Here is a 20,994-nt window from a genome sequence, read left to right on the forward strand (position 1 = left end):
TGAGGAAACCATATTAATAACATTTATACTGACTCCTACCTACGTGGTGAAAGGAGCATATTATAGAGAGTCAGCACGAAAAATCGGATTCTTCATTACGAGGTAACCATATTAATAACATTTATACTGACTCATACCTGCATTGTGAAAGGAGCATATTGTAAAGAATCAAATATAAATAAAAGCAAACTTGCAAATTACATAAAGTGCGCACATAACAGGTCTATGGTACATTAGTCAGAGCGAAAAGAGAAGAAAGAGAGAAAAAAAGAAAACTAAATAAGAAATAACAGAATTGTAGAACAAGTTTAGTACATAATTTACAAAGTTTGCAGATGACTTTGTCAATAGGTGACTCTGTTTTTACGACAGCCAATAGTGCCACTCAGAGTCTTTATTTAGTCCATTACTTACTGTGTCAAAACGGATGATGAGTCTACTTTCCTCCTTGCGTAGACGTAAAGGAGTATTGCCACCTCGAGGGGTTGGTCTGATCCGTCAGAGACCACAGAATGTGAAGATACGTTCATGAGAATGGAATTCTGTGAAATGTTCAACAAGAGGGGCTTTCGTTTCCAGTTTTTGGATGTTACGATAGTGTTCTTGAATTCTTATTTTAAGTGGGCGAATGGTGCTGCCTATGTAGGCACGATGGCATGGGCACCATATTGCTTAAACAACTTCCGAACTTTCACAGTTTTTAAAATCTTTGATGTGAAAACATTGATCATTAATGGTAGCAGTTGTAGTTTTTGAGAGACCCCACTTATAGATTGAACATTTGCTGCAAGTGTAAAAGCCCTTGGGTTTAGGAGGTAAAAGTGTAGTTAGAGACTGGTTGTGAAAAAACAAAGAGCAAAGTTAATCTCTTAGATTGGGAGCCCGTCTGAAGCCAATTTGTGGAAAGTTAGTTATATGTTGATTAATGGAGGGATTATTTTGTAGAAGGTACTAATGTTTGCGTAGAAGTTTCCAAATTAAGTGATGACCATTATGGAATTCAGTGATGAACCGAATAGCAGGTTTCATGTTGACTGATTGGGATTTGTTAAATAACTTGTTGCCGTCCATTTCACGTAATTTGTCCTTGATGATGTTGAGTGATTGACAATTGTACCCCGTGGCAGATAATCTCTCGGTCATTTGGGTGAAAATGTTGCCATAATCCAATGTGGTAGAACAGTTCCGTCTGGCTCTTTTATATTCACCCTGAGGAATATTCTGGATAGTGCTAAGAGGGTGACAACTGGTAGCATGAAGAATTGAGTTTGCTGCTGTTATTTTCCGAAATAATTTTGTCTGTAGCTTGTCATCTTTGATAAAGATCAGGAGGTCCAGATATTCTACTGATGAGTTAGAGATTTGGTAAGTGATATCAATACCCCATCTATTAGGGACTAATGATTGTAGAAATTGGTTAAGAAGATCCTTCTGACCTTGCCAGATTGGTAAAATGTCGTTGATGTAGCGTCCCCAAAAAATTATATGTTGAGACAGATGTTCAGTTAGATCATTCCATAGCCAGTGATTTTCTACTGCACCCATCAATATACAGGCGTATGGTGGTGCAAATTTAGCTCCCATCGCGGTCCCTTGAAGTTGTAAGTAGAATTTGCCATCAAAAAGAAAGTAGTTGTTTTCTAGGCAGAATTGCAACATTTCCATGATCATCAAGTTGCATTCCAAATACTTCACAGACTTTGTAGATAGGCATCTTCTAAAAGCTTATAAGCCGTCACTGTGTTTTATAGAGGTGAAGAGGCTGACAACGTCAATGGTAACCAGAAAATAGTCAGATTGCCAGTCAATGTTTTGTAGCTTATGTAAAATGTCTTTTGTGTCTCTGACAAAGGATGGTAAGTTTGTCATAAAAGGCTGTAGTTCCTTATCAATTAGGGTGCCCAATTGAGAGCAGATAGAGTTAATACCTGATATTATTGGTCTACCTTTGGGTTGGTGTCCTTTTTTTATGTAGTTTTGGGAGAAGATATAGGGTAGGAATAGTGGGAGATTGTAAATATAAAGCACCTTTTTCTGTGCTGGAAAGAATTTTCAGAGAGTGCCAATGTTCCAAAAGGTCAGATAACCTGTGTTGGATTTCAACTGTTGGATTATGTGAGAGTAATTTATAGCATTTCTTGTCCTGCAGATGCCGATAGGCTTCCTGTAAATAGGCTTGAGTATTGAGGACGACTATATTGCCGCCCTTGTCAGCCTCTTTAATGACAATTTGGTTGTTATTACTCAAAAGTTTGAGAGCCTGTGCTTTGTCTTTAGTAATATTAGATCGAGAATATTTACGTTTATCACAATAATGTTTGTACTCTCTGTCCAGATCCCTTAGTACTGCTGTCGAAAAAAGGTCAAGGGAGTTCCCTGCCGGAAGGATGGGGGTGAAAGTAGATTTAGGTCGCAAGTCAGAAGGAAGATGTTTGTTGGTATCTAAGTCTAAATCTTGTGCTATCTGAGAGAGGGGAAAGTCAGGTTTGTCAGTATTGGACAGGTTTTGTAACAAACCAATGTCTTCCAGGTCTTGGATTGAAAAATCACTTGAATTGTGTGAAGGGGTAGTGAATGGGGAAGAGAGGAAGAAGAGATGGTAGAGAAAAATGATTTAAGTTTAAGGTGGCGTATGAATTTAAAAAAGTCAATCTTGGTTTGGGTGATATTCCAAAAGTTAGTGGGGCAAAAGGAAAGATCTCGATTGAGAATCTGATGGTCTATTGAAGAAAGCTCATGGTCAGAGAGGTTAACTGTTAGTTGTGTATCAGGTTTTAAGGTCTTGTGGTCTTGCTGCGGGCTCTTGTTTGTATGCCTGATGTGCTTGGCGCTTCCATTGAAGTATCTGGTGGTTTTGTTTGTATATCTTGTAGAGTTCCTAGGCGATATCGCCTTGCCTCCTCTGAAAAATTTACTGATGGTCGAGTTGATGAACATCTTTCAGTGTCGTCAGAGGATTCAAGATCTGAGGATGGTAAGGTGTCAGGACAACTCTGTGTCTCCAAAGAGAGGTTAGAGTCTTTAATATTGTCATATTTTTTATGAAAGGTGTAGACTCTTCCTTGTTGGTAATCATGAAGATCCCTTCTGAATTTTCGATTCTTTCTTTGAATGATATCCTCTTCATAACGGTCAATGATATTATTAAGAATGGCATAATTTTTCATCGTGATTTCACCCCAGTTAGCCTCCTCTATACTTCAAGTTAGTTTATCCACTTCTGTTCAGTGTTTGTCATATTCATCTTGCGATATTTCATCAATTGTTTGATCATATTGGTTGATACCAGTTTAAGGTTGGCTTCCCATTTTTGTAGATGTTCTGGTGAGGTGGTGTCAGTAGGTGGGAAGATCAGAATTCTAAGGCCTCGTGGGATTCGATCATTCTCCAGATATTTTTTGAGAGAGGCTACTTCCCACCATTTGGAAGTTTCCTTTTTGAGGGATTTTTCTAATGCTAGAAAGGTACTTTTGGCTGATAATAGATTGGTAGTTGCAGAACTTGGAATGCCACAAATTGGCTTCAGACGGGCTCCCAATCTAAGAGATAAACTCTGCTTTTCGTTTTTTCACAACCAGTCTCTAACTACATTTTTACCTCCTAAACCCAAGGGCTTTTACACTTGCAGCAAATGTTCAATCTACAAGTGGGGTCTCTCAAAAACTACAACCGCTCCCATTAATGATCAATGTTTTCACATCAAAGATTTTATAAACTGTGAAAGTTCTAATGTTGTTTACGCAATATGGTGCCCATGCCATCGTGCCTACATAGGCAGCACCATTCGCCCACTTAAAATAAGAATTCAAGAACACTATTGTAACATCCAAAAACTGGAAACGAAAGCCCCTCTTGTTGAACATTTCACGGAATTCAATTCTCATGAACGTATCTTCACATTCTGTGGTCTCCGACGGATCAGACCAACCCCTCGAGGTGGCAATACTCCTTTACGTCTATGCAAGGAGGAAAGTAGACTCATCATCCGTTTTGACACAGCAATTAATGGACTAAATAAAGACTATGAGTGGCACTATTGGCTGTTGTAAAAACAGAGTCACCTATTGACAAAGTCATCTGCAACCTTTGTAAATTATGTACTAAACTTGTTCTACAATTCTGTTATTTCTTATTTTGTTTTCTTTTTTTCTCTCTTTCTTCTCTTTTCGCTCTGACTAATGTACCATAGACCTGTTATATGCGCACTTTATGTAATTTGCAAGTTTGCTTTTATTTATATTTGATTCTCTACAATATGCTCCTTTCACAATGCAGGTATGAGTCAGTATAAATGTTATTAATATGGTTACCTCATAATTAACAATCCGATTTTTCGTGCTGACTCTCTATAATATGCTCCTTTCACCACGTAGGTAGGAGTCAGTATAAATCTTATTAATATGGTTTCCTCACTATTATAATTTCTTTAATTTCTTAGTTACCCTAGTCAATTGGATATAAAAAATAGACCAGCGTCTTCAATGGGTACCCCTAAGATGGCGCCGCTGATTTTTCATGCTCTCCTCCAGCGCGAATGTAGAGTTAGAGTCCTTTCTTTTTTTCCATACCCGATAGTTTACATCAAGGTAGGACGACTGAAACTACTCCCCAGTCGCGTATAAATACTCTAAGGAAAACCGGGGCGCTTCCTCCTTTTCCAACATTATTGCAGGCGACGGATAGAAATACCTTCTCACTGTATTTTCAACACCAATAAAAAACGGGTGAGTGCTATTACACCGTTTTCATTTTTAGATTAAAAGCACATCACCACTTCTGTCCAGTTCTCATAACTAACTTTTCCGACGAGATCTGATATATTTAAAATGGATATAAATTCGGATTAGCCTTTTAATATGATGTATCCCCTTGTACATAACTTAGGGCATTCTTCTCTGGTGTTTTGTTAATCACAAATATACCAATACCTTCTGTTCTTCCTCCTTATATCAACTCAATCCATTTCTTCTGAATTATGACACGTCCTTATAATACTGTAATGTTTTGTTATTATTGGACATCCTGTTAGTATGTAAACATTACCTTAGCCATGTTGTTTTCTTTCTAAGAGGCTAACTTCTGATTATTATTTTCTATTCAATCTATTTCTACAGACAAAAGGTGTTATATAATATACTTATGTTTTCAGGCTAACAGCTGACCTAATATCTACATGATTGATTGTCAATGACCTTTAGAACACTACTAACTATAAATGGTATGTTTTTTTGTGTTTCCTAAATATAGTCATAACCTTCATCCCCATTCACAATTTTCACAATTTTCCTCTCATCACAATGCTCAATCTTTTTTTCTACCTGCATGCCTTCCACTACAATTTAGTCAACTCAGGTTATCTCTTTACATGATTACTTGCTTCTTTTCATGTACCCTTAAGGATATCTGTAATATGTTGCTACCATCATACATATTTAATTCTTGAATATCTATACCGTTCCACTTGTTCTCTCATCATTCCTTTTATCACCTGGCACAGGCCTATCCCTGATCTTTTTGGACTTGATGAACCATATTTTTGGATAGCATGACTCTTTTCTATTGACCTTAGGTTCCTATTCCTCGATCTCTTGGGATTTCCTTTGCACAATTTCTTTGCACAATCTTTTGGCTTCCCGTTACCCATTTCAACATATCTACACTTGACTTCATCATACCATCTAGTCTCATGACATTTCTTTTTCTTTCCCAGCCTTGAGAAAGCCCTGGCCTACGCGCCTAAGGGGCGAAATACGTGTTGGCTGGCCTAATTTATATCCCTTTGGACCTATGAGTGTCTACATTTCTACTGCGTACTTTTTGCCTTTCTCAAATAAACTGGATTTGGAGCAACACTAATATTGACATTAGTCCTGTTTGATGAAATCCAAATGTCCTTAGACAAAACGGACTCAAAGAAGTATAATCACATTTACATAATGGGCACTTCACCATCTTTTTGACAACTGTTGGCCCAAGCCTCCCGGCTTACAAGCAGTACCTCACCAAAAACCAAAAAAAGGTGATTTCTGTCAGCTTTTACACAAGGACTCTAGAGTGTGACACCTCAGGGGAGTCGTGGTGTAATGGAAGTTACCTTTTTCTCATGTTAGCAATAAGTCTCATTCACACACAGGCAATAAGGGAGATGCAAGAACGTTTTCAATTGGTTTATTTAAAAGCCTGCAATCTAATGTTGTGAGAAAGTAGGCTCTTTCTAGCATGGTTACCCCCACTTTTGGCCTGTTTGTGAGTGTGTGTGTCAGTGTGTTTTTACTGTGTCACTGGCATCCTGCTAGCTAGGACCCCAGTGCTCATGGATAAAAACCTATATGCCAGTGTGTTTTGCCTGTCTCACTTGGATCCTGCTAGCCAGGACCCCAGTGCTCATAGTTTGTGAGCTAATGTGTGTGCTGTCAGTTGTGCTTGACTGTGTCACTGAGGCTCTGCTAACCAGACCCTTAGTGCTTATGCTCTCTCTGCTTTTACATTTGTCACTGTAGGCTAGTGATTTAATTTACCAATTTCAATTGGCACACTGGACTCCCCTTACAAGTCCCTAGTATATGGGACCTAGGTACCCAGGGCATTGGGGTTCCAGGAGATCCTTATGGGTTGCAGCATTTCTTTTGCCACCCATAAAGAGCTCAGACAAACCCTTTCACAGGACTGCCACTGCAGCCTGTGTGAAATAAGGCACACGTTATTTCACAGCCATTTTCACTGCACTTAAGTAACTTATGTCACCTATATGTCTAATCGTCACTTGCTGAAGGTTAGGTGCAAAGTTACTAAGTGTGAGGGCACCCTTGCACTAGCAAAAGTGCCCTCACATAGCTCAGGGCCATTTCCCAGGACTTAGTGAGTGCGGGGACGCCATTACATGTGGGCACTACATATAGGTCAATACCTATATGTAGCTTCACAATGGTAACCGTGAATATGGCCATGTAAGGTGTTTAAGATCATGGAATTGTCCCCCATTCAAAATCTGGTATGTGGAGCCAATTCCATGCATCCTGGGGGCTCCACCATGGACCCCCAGTACTGTCAAAGCAGCTCTCTGAGGCTTGCACTGCAGCTACAGTTGCTGCCACCTCAAGACAGAGTTCTGCCCTCCTGGGATCTGAGCAGCTCAGTCCCACAAAGGCAGAACAAAGCATTTCCTTAGAGATTAGGTTGTTACACCCTCTCCCTTTGAAAATAAGTGTTACAGGCTGGGAAGGGGTAGCCTCCCCCAGCCTCTGGAAATGCCTTGAAGGGCATAGATGGTGCCATCCTTGCATAAGCCAGTCTACACTGGTTCAGGCACGTAACTGGACAAAGGAAAGGGGAGTGACCAATCCCCTGTCCATCACTACCCTAGGGGTGGTGCCCAGAGCTCCTCCAGTGTGTCCCAGACTTCAGCCATCTTGCTTTGCAAGGTGTGGGAGCATTCTGGAAGGCTCTGAGTGGCCAGTGCCAGCAGGTGACATCAGAGACCACTCCTGATAGGTCCTTACCTGAAAAGGTAGCCAATTCACCTCTCAGGGCTATTTAGGGTCCCTCCTGTGGTTTCTCTTCAGATTCTACTTGCAAGTTTTCAGAAGGAATCCTTTGCAACTACTACTACATCCTCTGACCTCGGATCAACCACAGCCTGCTCCAGGAACTGCTGTAACAGCAACGGAGTATCCACAAGGGATACTTTTCTTCTGCAACTTCAGCTCCAGCCAGCAACTGCAACAGTTTCCATGGTGTGCACACTCTGGGGACTCCTTGTCTTCACCCTGCACCAGAAGGACCAAAGAAATCTCCCGTGGGGTGATGGAGTCACTCCCCTGCTCAAGCAGGCACCTTCCAAGTCAACGACCACTTTTCTTGAACTCTTCTCACAGTGACTCCTGTGGGTGCTGTCTGGTGCCCTGAGGGCTCTCTAAAGTGCCGAGAGCCCCCTCTTCATCCTCACACAGAGTTAAGGCCCCAGGTCCCTCCTGGGTCCAGCCAGCATCATTTTGACGCAAAGCACAACTTTGTCGTAACCAAGGCTTGTTGGAAACTTCCAACAGGAAATCACGTCTGCATCCATCTTCACACCGTGGGACATCAATTGCATCATGCAGGAACCTGCTGGCATCTTCCTAGGGTGCATTCCTGCAGTCTTCATCCAACCGGGGATTCTTCTTTTGCACCCTCTTCTGGGTTGGCAGGGACATCCTTGAACTTCTTTCGACTTCTGAACTTGGTCCCCTTCTTTTGCAGGTCTGCAGACTTGGTTGATTATTGCAATAATTCCAATCACGAGGTGTAGTGTGTCCTAAGGAAACTTACAGTACTTTACTCCTGCTTTTCTGGGCTCTGGGGTGGGGTAATTTACTTACCTTCACTGTATTCTTACTCTCCCAGCGATTCTGCACACAATACACTTGTCTAGGGGGGATTTGTGATTCTCATTCCACTTTCTTAGTATATGGTTTGTGTTGCCCCTAGACCTATTTTCTCCCATTGGATTCTATAGCAATTCCTATGTCTAATTACTTGCCTTATTTTGGTGTCTAGTGTATATATTGTGTATAATACTTATCTCCAGAAGGAGTATTCCCTCTAAGATATTTTTGGTACTGTGTCACCCAAATAAACTACCTTTATTTTTGGTAACACTGAGTATTGTCTTTACTTGTGTATAAGTACTGTGTAACTATAAGTGGTATTGCATGAGCTATGCACGTCTACTAGTTCAGCCTAACCTTCTCTGCTATAGCTACCTCTATTAGCCTAAGCAGCTAGAACACTACTACTTCACTAATAAGGGATAACTGGACCTGGTATAAGGTGGAGGACCCAAGGTACCCACTACAAACCAGGCCAGCCTCCTACAAATGTAAAATGCATGAGCTGCAATGATTAGGATAATAAACCATGCAAGAAGCAGAATTGCAAAGATGAGAGTTGTGAATACAAAGACCACCACCATCTTGAAATAAACATGAAAAGGTAAAATCCCTAAAACCCTAGCATGGAGAACCTCATCTATAACCTAAAGAGAGCTAGGTGTGATAAACCTAATCTGCCAGTACCAGGTCCATAAGAAGCGCCCCCCAGCCCTTGTTACCTTTGAATGAGGTCTCTAGATCAGACTCCTTGGTGACATGAAGGCTTGGTCTGCATCAGAAGACGTGCAGCATAGACGGCGTCAATAGCATCTGGAAGGAATCCCTCTGATAACCTTGTCTGTGTGAAGTGTATTAACACAGATCTTGTAGGACCCCTGACAAAGGTATGTTCCCAAACAATAGATAAGGAGGCAGGCTTGTGGCGGCAATTATGTAAACAATTTCCACCAAAAGCACATTATGTTCCTGTCTCACGTAAGTGGGAAAGGGACATGATTTAAATACCTACGTCTATCACTTTGTTTTGACACTGATAGGGATGCCTTCACTGAGTGGCATTGATAAAGAAAATAAAAACATTACTCTTACTCTAACCAAAGGCGCCATTTTAAAAGAAATAATAACATAAATAGGCTAAGACGGAGCAGGTTAAGGAGGTTAAAAGTCACTAGGTGAGGAAGGCACAGGCCTGCAAGCCAGAAGGCTAAGCTAAACTCCTGATTCCCATTAAAACTAAGTAGGTTCCACTAGGAGAGCATGCATTATACAAATGCCTCTTGTGTTTGATTAAGTAAACTATAATGTTGCTTCCTGCATGATAAGAGGTGACAATTACCTTGCCTCCTAGTTCACTAGTGGTATTGTGAACAAGAGGCAGTGCTTCATTTGGAAATGAAAAGACTGCTTGTGCCCAAAGCTCTGCTCAAACGCTTTCCGTTTTTCAGTTCCCCCTCCACTTCCTCTTTCTTACCTCTTTGTGTGGTTTTCTTTCTTTTGTTCTTGGGAAATATCTGATCAAGAAAAATGAGTACTGGTCCCCAAAAATAAGTGCTGGTGGCCCCCATCGGCAACCAATAGCTTAAATTAAGCACTGACATGGGGGTCATGTTAATTTCTAAAGACTATGATTAATGATCAATGGGATGATCAAGCTGTTTGGAGAAGTGCCTAGCAGGGCCAGATGGTTCATGGGGCAGTGAGATTATATGGGTACAGCTTGACAAGAAGACAGTGCAGAATGAGTGTGCAACATGCTCATACTTGAGGTGGCAGTGGCTCTCTCAGTGTCAATGTCTCAGCAGTTACACTGCACATGACCATGACACTGTTTGCCCCCACCCACCCCTCCTCGCCATGAACCGAAGGAGATACCTATGTCAGAAGCCCATGCCTTGATGAACCTTGCTTCGTTCTTCTCTATGAAAGCTTACTGGGCCGAGCACAAAATTAGACCAAACTCCAACTCCATGACAGGGAGCCAAGGCCCTCAGTACCGAGCCAATAATATTGTTATAGTAGGCCAAGGGCCTCAAGGGAGGTGCCTTGTCCAAGAGGCACTAGAGAGTCAAATGAGCGCTGACACAGAAGGGATCCCCACCCCATGATAAGGAGTATGGGGGCTTGTCATATATCGGGTTGTGAAGCAACAAATGTCACAAGGTGCAAATAATAAAAAAGAATGTGTCATGGAAAAATATTTTTGTATGCTAAAAAAAAACATTCTCTTTTCTTGTTTTAGTAATTGCTCTGAACTGTTAATTACACCACTGGCTTATGTTATGCTCTGGTGTCACTTAAGCAGATTGTCATAGTTTTTATTAATATGAGTTGTTCTGTTTTGTGCATAACATTAATATCAGAAAACATCTTAAATTACCAGCCAGTGACATACCTGGTTTAGTAAATTGAAATATGAGCCATAAATTAACAACACTCTTAAACCTAATAACATAATTTAATTTAAAATGATCATAAATTATGCCACTTGTTTAACCACTTAAACATGTTTAAATGTCAAACTAATTTAATTTATTTAACTTTAATTTCTACAAGGTGTTATTTAATTTCTTACTCCATCTTTTTCCATGGGATAGTGTTGCAATACAAGACAGTGACCATGTGTGGTGCATGACATAATCCAAGGTTGGGCTGAAGTACATTTGAGTCGGTAATGACACATTAATGGCTGTAGTAAGTTGAAAAATGTATTTTGTGAATTGTATTTGCTTGTGTGGGTGTATGATTTGTATTAGTATGTTCCTCTGTATATCACACCTTAACTTAGCTTAAATATCTCCCATTTTGAAGTACATATTCCCAATTCCCCTTCACTCCCGCTTGACCCTCCCACATTTACTACTAACCCATATATCCACATGTGTAGAGATCTCTGCCACACTTGCAGATGTCTCTGTACAGAAAATGTAGGAGAGGCAGAGGTGGAGGTCTCCAGCGGTTAGTTTGTGAACTGCATTTTACAGTAGGCGAGTAGTAGTGTTAATGTGGTGTTTCTTTAGGTAACACAAAAATGCAGGCCCCATAAGTGTAAAGTTACTCTTGGTGAAGATCTCTACTATTGGGTAGAGAATGCCCTTTAGGAAAGCATAGTAAAATTTTATGAATTTGTGTTTAAAAAATATATTATTTGCAGTCATTAATATTGATATGGAACTAGTACATTAAAAATGTGCTAAACATGCCATGAGTAATGTCATATATGAGGTTATAAGCAGTGCATGGCGGGGGCTCTGATTACAGTTAGTACTGCTAATTGTAACTAGTGAATTTCTGTGTTCTTTTTTCAGTTCAAAATGTTGACGATGTCACTGAGAAATTCACCTAAATATAACTTTAGTTTAACCCCATTTTCCAGGTAATTTCTAAGAGGTTTTACTTTAATCAAAAGCACATACTTTTATTACACCTAACTACTTTAACATTTAACTTTTGTTTTTTTTTCAGGGATTTTCTAAATAAAAAATATATCTATAAACAGATAGAAACAAATTATTCCAACAATGTTTGTGCTCAGAATGTAGAACGTCTTAGTTGTAACTAACATATTCAGAAATATTCCCATATTATTTTTCATAGCCTTTGTGTTGTGAGTCACTCATCTGAACTCCAGGTGGTTCAAATGTGGTAATGATAATCCCCAAATCCTAAAGAGAACTGACAGGGCAACAATGGGAGTTTCCAAGGGGAAGGGTGTCGGGATGAGAGAGAAAGAGAGAAATACCAGAACTTCTGCGTATTCGGATTTCTCTACTCCGGACATTGCTGTCCTCAATGATATCTGAATTCAGGTTCTGGATTCAGGAAACTAGCAATCAGGATTATTTAGATACAAGGGTCTAGACTTGGGTTTCGCTGTAATGAAATCACATTTTAAAAAAAGAAAAAACTAAAAAGATCTATAGCATTAACTAACGGCAAATCAACATACCAATAATTCACACTAAAAACATTCCCCAGTGTGATTCAATAACTATCCAGGAATTATCATTAACTGAGAATATCATGTACAAGGATTTCACTGAGAGAAAATAACTGGGTCAACTTCTTAAAATTCTTTAGTAGTTCAAGAGTTTCAATAGTTATAAGTTCATATGCAAATATGAAATGGCAATCAGATTATAGTTCTCAAATGTCCCAAAAGTCTTTTGAACATCAACATCAGATTCTGATCCAGAAAACACGTATTGAGAACCAGCTATGAGCATAAGATCCAAAAAGGCGCAGCTGTTACAAGAAATACAGCTTTTTTCTAATGTCTTCTCAGTCACAAGATTGATCTGAATATTGTTGCTGGCTTTAGATAAGTTTGATTGATCTGCGCTGATCAAGATCCCAATTCAAACAGAACAACTGTGTTACCTTATTTGGGATGACTTGTATCTTTTTGCCAGCACAAGAAAGCGCAATGAGAGAGATGAATTACAAGCTGCCCACCTTTCACAGATACTGTGGTAACTGCGGTGAAGGTCGGAAATACTAGGTCTGAACTCAGAAAGTATGTCGCTGCGAGGAGAAGCTTGCCACTCTGAAGGTATGGATGCTGCTGCAAAGAGAGATTTGATAGTGTGAAGGGAAGGCTGCCTAAGACTGGAACAGACTGACTTCTAAGTTAAATGAGGCTAAGCAGTATTTAGGGCCAGAGGTATCAAACGTTTTAGCATTCGCAAACGGTGTGATCGCAAAAATCGGCTGTTTGCGATTGCAAAAACATGTTTTGCGATGTATGAAAGGCATTCGCAGTCCAAAAACAAGGAATCACAAAAATTGCGATTTTTAGCAAAGCAACATGGTTTTGCGTGTCGCAATCTGCGTATCGCAATTTGTGACATGAAAAACCGAATCGCAATTTGCATATCGCAAATTGCGAGCTCGATTAGCGGCTCGCAAATAAAGATTCAGTATTTCATGTCGCAAATTCCGATACGCAGATTGCGACACGCAAAACCATGTCGCTATGCGATGCATCAAAAATTCGCAAATTGTGAAAATTTGCAGAATCGCCTTTTGCACATTCAATTTACCACGAATTGAAACCAGGTGGTAACCAGGTGCAACCTATGTAAAGAGGCTCAGAATGCCTTAGCCTCTTTTCCACAATGGCTGCACTCTACGTCATGGTGAGGAGAATGAGGATCTTGGCAGGTTTGAGGAGAGGGACGAGGACGCAGGAGCACATTTTCAGAGTGCGCATAACCCTTTTTGACCAGACTGAGGAGGAGATTTATGAGAAGTAGAGGTTGAGCTCAGCCATGATACTTGACCTGATAGCTGAGCTACAACCCATACTGCAGTGCACAACACACAGGACCAATAGCATACCCACCCATGTGCAGGTATTATGCTCCCTGCACCTACTAGCCTCAGGGAGCTATCAAGGGGTCACAGCAGCAGCTGGAGGAGTATCACAGAGTGCCCTCTCTAGATTTTTGCATGCATTTCTCAATGCCACACTGAGCAGGATACACCAGTGCATCAAATTCCCCCACACCCCACAGGAAATACAGCAGACAAAAATCAATTTCTACCAGATAGCACAGTTCCCCCATGTCCTAGGTGCCATAGATGGGACACATGTTGTAATCTGTCCACCATCTGGCCACAGAGTATGTGTACCGCAACCGTAAAAAACAACATTCAATGAACATACAGGATATATGCAATGCCTCCTACATCATAACTTATCTCGTGGCCAGGTACCCAGGGAGCACATATAATTTGTACATCTTTTGCCACAGCGGGATTCACATAAGACTGCTAGCTGGGGAATTTGTTGAAGGATATCTACTAGGTAATTTGCAACTTTACAATGTTGCATTGATGGCAGTGTGACGTCAGATGGCACAGCTACTCATTATACCCTCTGTTCCTACAAGGAGACAGTGCCTACGCAGTGCACACCTCCATGATGATGGCCTACCTAAATCCTGCAACACGAGCAGAGCGGAGATACAATTCTGCACACAGGGCAACCCACAGTGTGGTGGAGCGCACCTTTGGCCTGCTGAAGAGTCACTTCCGGTGCATCCACAAAAGTGGAGGGTCACTACAGTACAACCTGGACACGACCTGTAGAATAGTGGCCACATGTGCGATCTTGCACAATATAGCTACCACCAGGGGCATACCTGTGGAAATATCCGAGACAGACTCAGATGAGGATGATGATCCCATACCACCCCTACAGCCAGAACACAGGACCAGTGCAGCAGAGGGCAGGCAAAGGCATGCTGACATCACGCACAACCATTTCAGATGTGAGTAATGACAACACCACCTCACTGACATGTATTCCTGTAGTTAGCACCTTTATAACCTTGACTTCAGGTAACATGTGTAACTAGGACAAAGCTATGCACAATAGGCAGACATGAGCCATTAACAGTGTCACACTATTATCATCATAGTTTTACTGTATTTCTACATGTGAAGGTAGTCTCCTGTAGCCCTCAATGTCACTTATTACATCCACGCATTCCACTTGAGTGCGTAGTGGCCTCGCCGGCACCTCTTGTATCAGGCTCACAGGCAGTACTGTGCCTGGCACTGCGACGCCTAGGATCCATCACAGGGACTGCAAGACTGCTGAGGCTAGAGGACTCCTCAGTATCCCCAACACCCAGTTCGCTGGATGTAGCACTTCGTGCTGTCTGCATAGCATCCAGAACGTTGGTTATTTGCAGCAATCCCTGTGCAACGTTCCGACTGCTATGTGCTGCCTTCACCTGTGCGGCCACAGCACGCCGTGATATCAGGGCAGTTGAAGTAGCGAGCCGATTTACGGATCTGCAGAAGGCATTGAACATTCCCCTGAATTGCCGTTGGCACCTGCGGTGGCTCACACGCTAGTGCCTGATCTCAGTACAGAGTTCCTTAATGGCATTTGTCAGCTCCTTACTGTTATCTGCTGCTGTTTTCTGTTCCTCATGCAGCTTGCAGATATTTGCATTCAGAGACTCCAACTGCTTGTGCAGTCCTCCCATATTGTCATTGTGTGACTGCAACTGCCTGTGCATTGACCTCATGTGTTTGCATTGCAGGCACTGCACTTTGAGCATAGACACTTCAAGGCCGCCAAAGATTGATGGGCCCTTGCCTTCATCTGTGTGCTGTGTGCCTGCATCGTGAGGCCTCCTGTGGGGAGTTGAGTGACGCTGGGGCAGGGACTGCTGCCTTCCTGTGGATCTAGCTTCTGGGGGTGGTGTGTGGCCTTCATCCGGCATTTCATCGGAGTCCAGGTTCAACTCGTGGAGAGGTAATACCCTTACCCTGCATCTGATTGGTGCGATACACAATGAGGGCCAGATGTACGAACACTTTTTCCCATAGACACAGAATGGGTAAAAACCTTTGCTACATCTGGCCCTAACTCACTGGTGCTTGAGTCAGACAGTGGCTGTGTTTCTGCATCCTCCACATTGGCACATTCTGCTGCTGCTGGGCCTGAGACATCTGCAACAACAATGTACAGCATGTCATTTATGAATGTATCACCAAATGTTGCACAATGGTAATGAATGTACACTTACATCGTATCACTGTGAGTTGTGTGTGTTGTTCCTCTGTGTGTCTGTATACTTAATTGCTATCTATGGGCTATTTTCAGCTCAGGGTTGTGGACTACCACTCCCATAAGGCATTGTTGTGCCGCATGTAAGATGTGGAATTGACTACTTATCACAATGCTTTGCACTAATTGCTATTTCCTAAAGGGCATTTGTACATGCACATATAGGGATACACATTATTAGACTTACCTTTGCTGGTGCTGGGTGTGCCGGAAGTGTCAATGTCAGTGACCCCACTGACAGCTTCTGGAAGCAGTGTGGACTCCACCAAGTCTTCCATGGGGGTGGAGGGTGTCTGGGTGGATGGTCCGCCTCTGGCGCTCCTTGCCTCCTTTAGCCTGCACGCCACCCTCTCCTTGGCACAGGAACGCAGGTCGTACCACCTCTTGCGTATCTCTTCCACCGAGCTCTGCGCAACCCCACTGCGCAGTTTTTGGTCTGGGTATCAGCCCAAAGTTTCTGCTTCTCACTCTCTGGTACCTGGAGTGAGCTCTTCCCAAAAAGCCGGTCATGGCTCCTAACCACCTCCTCAGTGAGCATCTCCAATTCTTGCTCACTGAATTTCAGCTTCCTGTCGCCCTTCTCCTTCCCATTTCCAGCATTGGCCATGTTGGTGTTAGGTCCTAGCTTGCTCCCACAGTGGCCTCCCTGGGGGTGGTCTGTGACTCTCTGACTGCTCCTGTGGGTGTGGTACCTGGAAACAGCATGGGCTGACTCACTTCCTGCTTGTGATGTCATCCGGCTGTGCCGGGTAGCCGTTTTCGCAATTTGTGATTTTCAAATACCGAATCGAAATTTTATTTGCGATTCGGTATTTGGACCTCGCAAATTGCATTAGCGATTTTTAAGAAATCGCTATTTCCGACTCGCAATTTTGATACATCACATTTTACATGCCGGAAATAGAGATTTCTTAAAATTCACTATTTGAGACTCGCAAAACAAAATCTTGATACATCTGGCCCTTGGTATGAAATGCTGGCTGAACCAGGTGCAAGGAAACACATAGGGAAAACAGAGGAACCCTTTAATCATTATTGTAATTATACATGATTCTCAACTGTGTTTTTCTATTAGGAGTATCAATTAAAGGACCAGCAGTTGTTAACAGTTGACATGTGTTTCTTGGATTACCTGGGTGCTGATGTGCTTCCTGGGTTCCCTGGGTGAGACCCGGTGATCAGAAGTTATCTTGACAACAAGCATTGGTCTAGGTCTGCTATAAACATTGCCAATATGAGAAAAACTGAGTTGCCAGATTACACAAGTTTTCAAAGGCATGATAAGATTCAAACTGGTACTGTGGTGACAAGAAAATAACTACAACTCTGATATCACTCATAAAGGGGGAGAATAAGGCATGACTAAGGCATGACTAACCATGCTCACAGCTGGGACCACAACACTGTCTATCTATCTATACATAAACATCATGTTTATATTTTTAAAAAACACTGATCATTTTTTTCCACACTGTAAACTATGGCCCTCATTATGAACTTGGCGGCACTCACCGCCGACTGCTGTGCTGACAGTGAACAAAAGGCCGACAGTGGTCGAATAATGATGCCAAAAACACATTCCACCAAAAAAATGACAACCTCCACTCACCCCCAGGGCCAACAACAGCAGAAAGGCAGGACATAGCAGCCTGCCACCACCATCCCTACATCCCCCACCCCCCAAATAATGATGCACAAATCAGCACAGTGGACTGTGGATGTCGAACAACCATTGGCGGTAACGACCTCCAGGCTCAGAAACGGGAGCCGCCAACAACAGAAGCATACATTGGCAAATTTGAAAAGCACACACCTGACAATCATCCACGCCACCATAAGACACACACATACACAACCCACAATCCTTTGCAATGCCAGCAGCACTAAAGAAATCTACACCACAACACACATACACTCAAACAACAAGTACACAAGTCACACACACAGAACCACCACCAAAAATCAAAAACAGCATACACACCATCACAGACCACACACACAACCACACAACAGTACTGTCACCAACACACCCACAACACACCACCCACAACGCACACAATTGCACCTCTTAAGGACCACCGCTTCACCAACAGGGAGCTAAGGGCCATGGTGGACGAAATACTCAGGGTCGAGCTGCAGCTATTTGGGGCACAGGTGCAGCAGACACCCTTGGCCAAGAGGATGGAGCTATAGCAGAGGACTGTCAACAAGGTCAACGCTGTGGGAATCCATCCACGCACAAGGGAGGACATCAGAAAGAGATGGAACGACCTGCGGGGGAAGGTGTGTTGCATTGCATCACAACACAGTATCTCCGTACAGAAGACTGGTGGTGGTCCCCCACCTCCTCCCCCTGACTTCACTGACTGGGAGGAGAGGGTCTTGGATATCCTGCACCCGGAGGGCCTCACCGAACTCCCTGGAGGATTGGACTTGGTAAGTAAACTACCAAGGAATGTATGTATCACCCCATCCCTCTCACTACCACCATGCCACTATCCCCTACCCAGCCCACAACACCCAGACACTCCTACCCATGTTCCCTGCATGCCCCCCCCAACAGATCACTATCCAGCCCCCTGTGCACAGTTACCAACCCAGGCATGAAATGACAGGACACTACAACACCCAGAATGCAACACCCCCCTCACTAAATGCATCCCAAAGAACATGAAGGGAGCCTGCATGCTACCACATGGGAATGGAACCACCAATAACTCGTAGGCAGTGCTGCAAGGGAAAAATAAGTGAGGACACCCACATCGCTATTATCTCACACACAGGTACCACCACCCATGCCATCCGGACGGAGGCCTTAAGGAGTGCCAGTCCTCTACCTGAAGATGAAAGCCCCACTCAGGAGAGTGCAGAGGGATGCCTGGACACAGAGGAAATCCCTGGGCCATCCCACAGCCCTGGACAGTCACCCTCCAGAAGCCCCACCCAGGACACTACTGATACCACTACCACTCAGCCACCACCATCGCACTGACACAACAACCCCACACCAGTGTCTTCAGGCCATGGACTGGCTGCCCACAAGTACAGAGGCCCGAATCTCCACCCACCACCAGGCAGGATGATGAAGGGCCCAGTGCAAGTGGGACTGTCAGACCAGTGCAGCAGGGGACACAGGTGCAGGGGGCTAGGGCCAATGGGGGGAGCAGTGGGTCAGGGGGTGGCCCGAGGAGGGAAGGCTGCTGCCCAGGAGGCCATTGCTGACGTCCTGGAAGCAGAACAGGATGGCCCATATCCTGGCCACACTGGAGGAGAATTAGAGGCTGCATGTAGCACACCATCAGGAGGCCATGGAGCAATGGAAACAGTCAATGCTACCATGGCCACCATTGCGCCAGTACCACAGCCAGCCTGAGTCCTCCACCAACAGGCAGGCCCCTTCCACTAGCCAGGAAAATGCCCTACCATCCACATCTGCAGCTGGTAGTGGACTGGTGGCACTGCCAGAGGACTCACAGGACACGAGCATCCCTTCCTCTGAAGCCCAGCTTCTCCCTGGCAAACGTGGCATCAGACCTAGATATCCCTGTGAAACACCAGCCAAGACCAAGCCCCCATCCAGGAAGTGACTCTGCCCTGAACTGTCTCCCTTGTGTGCCACTGAGCTACCTTGTCGACATGCCACTGCCATATCATCATCTTCCAATGGCCCCATGGACTACGCCCCTGTGCTACCAACAGCTTTGGAAATGTACCTGAGTATATTGTTCACCATCTGCCCACTCCCTTCCACTGTCCCATCACTCATGGATGTTGTGTCTTAGAATAAATACACTTGTGTACTCAAAACATCTGTCCTTCATTAATATGAGCAATCAAACAGAAATGTGAATATATTAGCCAGTTACCATCATAATTCTGTTTTCATTACATTAGGGGGTCTAACAGACTGCAGTGTGTGAAGTATGTCACACTGTACATCCCATTACTGTAACACACTTCTCCTCCTTCTTTCACAAAGTTTCCACATCACTGGTAAGGGACACCACAGCACTTTGCACATGAGTCACCATAAACAATGAAGTAAACCTGTTGGCATCATAGAACAGTACCTGAGAGTCACTGGAAATATATCCTGATTAGCTGGGTCCTGGAGTTGATGTCTTGTCTTTCCTCTTCCCCATCACTCTCATCCATCCTCTGATGTGGCAGCGGTGGTTGGACAGCATCCTCCTCATCTACTAGTGGGATAGCTTTCCTCATAGCCAAGTTGTGCAGCATGCAGCAGGCCACCACTAGCTGACGCACCTTGTCTGGGACATAGCACAGGGATCCCAGAGAGAGATGGAGGCAACAAAATCTTACCTTCAGGAGTCCTATGGTCTGCTCAATGACCCGTCTAGTGTGACCATGCGCATCATTATACTGGATTTCTCCATCTGTCCTAGGATTTCTCACAGGTGTCAGGAGCCATTGCATGTTTGGGTAGCCAGAATCCCCTGGAAAAGTGGACGAAAGAGGGTTGAAACATACACTATCTACTTGCAGACAGCCTGCCTGTCAGCTATCTGACTGATCCAGTGTCATACACACTCATCTATGAGCCAAGCTCTGTCCCCCTGTAGTTGTCCCATCATGTGTGGCACACTGCTGGTTCTCAGGACAACGGAGTCATGGACTGATCCTGGGAACCTTGCATTGACATGAGGTATGGACTGATCAGCAGTACACACCAATTGGACATTCGTGTAGTTAAAGTTTTTACGTTTCCTGATCACCTGTTCATTTACTCTGGGGGATATGGGGGCTATGTGGGTACCATCATTCACACCTATCCCATGGGGGATATTTGCAAAAGCATAGAATCCAGAGTTGATGGAGGTGAGATCAGCCCTTTGGGGGAAACTGGACATACCTTTGCAGGTGTTGCACAAAGGAATTGAGAAAATTAGGCAGGATGTTGCTGAACATTGGCTGAGATACCCCGGCTTCCATGCCCACTGTCACTTGAAATGAGCCTGTGGCTAGAAAATGTAGCACAGATAGAACCTGCACAGTTGTAGGTATGGCATGGGGATTCCT

Source organism: Pleurodeles waltl, chromosome 3_1, assembly GCF_031143425.1.
Source record: "Pleurodeles waltl isolate 20211129_DDA chromosome 3_1, aPleWal1.hap1.20221129, whole genome shotgun sequence".
NCBI classification, from domain to species: Eukaryota; Metazoa; Chordata; class Amphibia; order Caudata; family Salamandridae; genus Pleurodeles; species Pleurodeles waltl.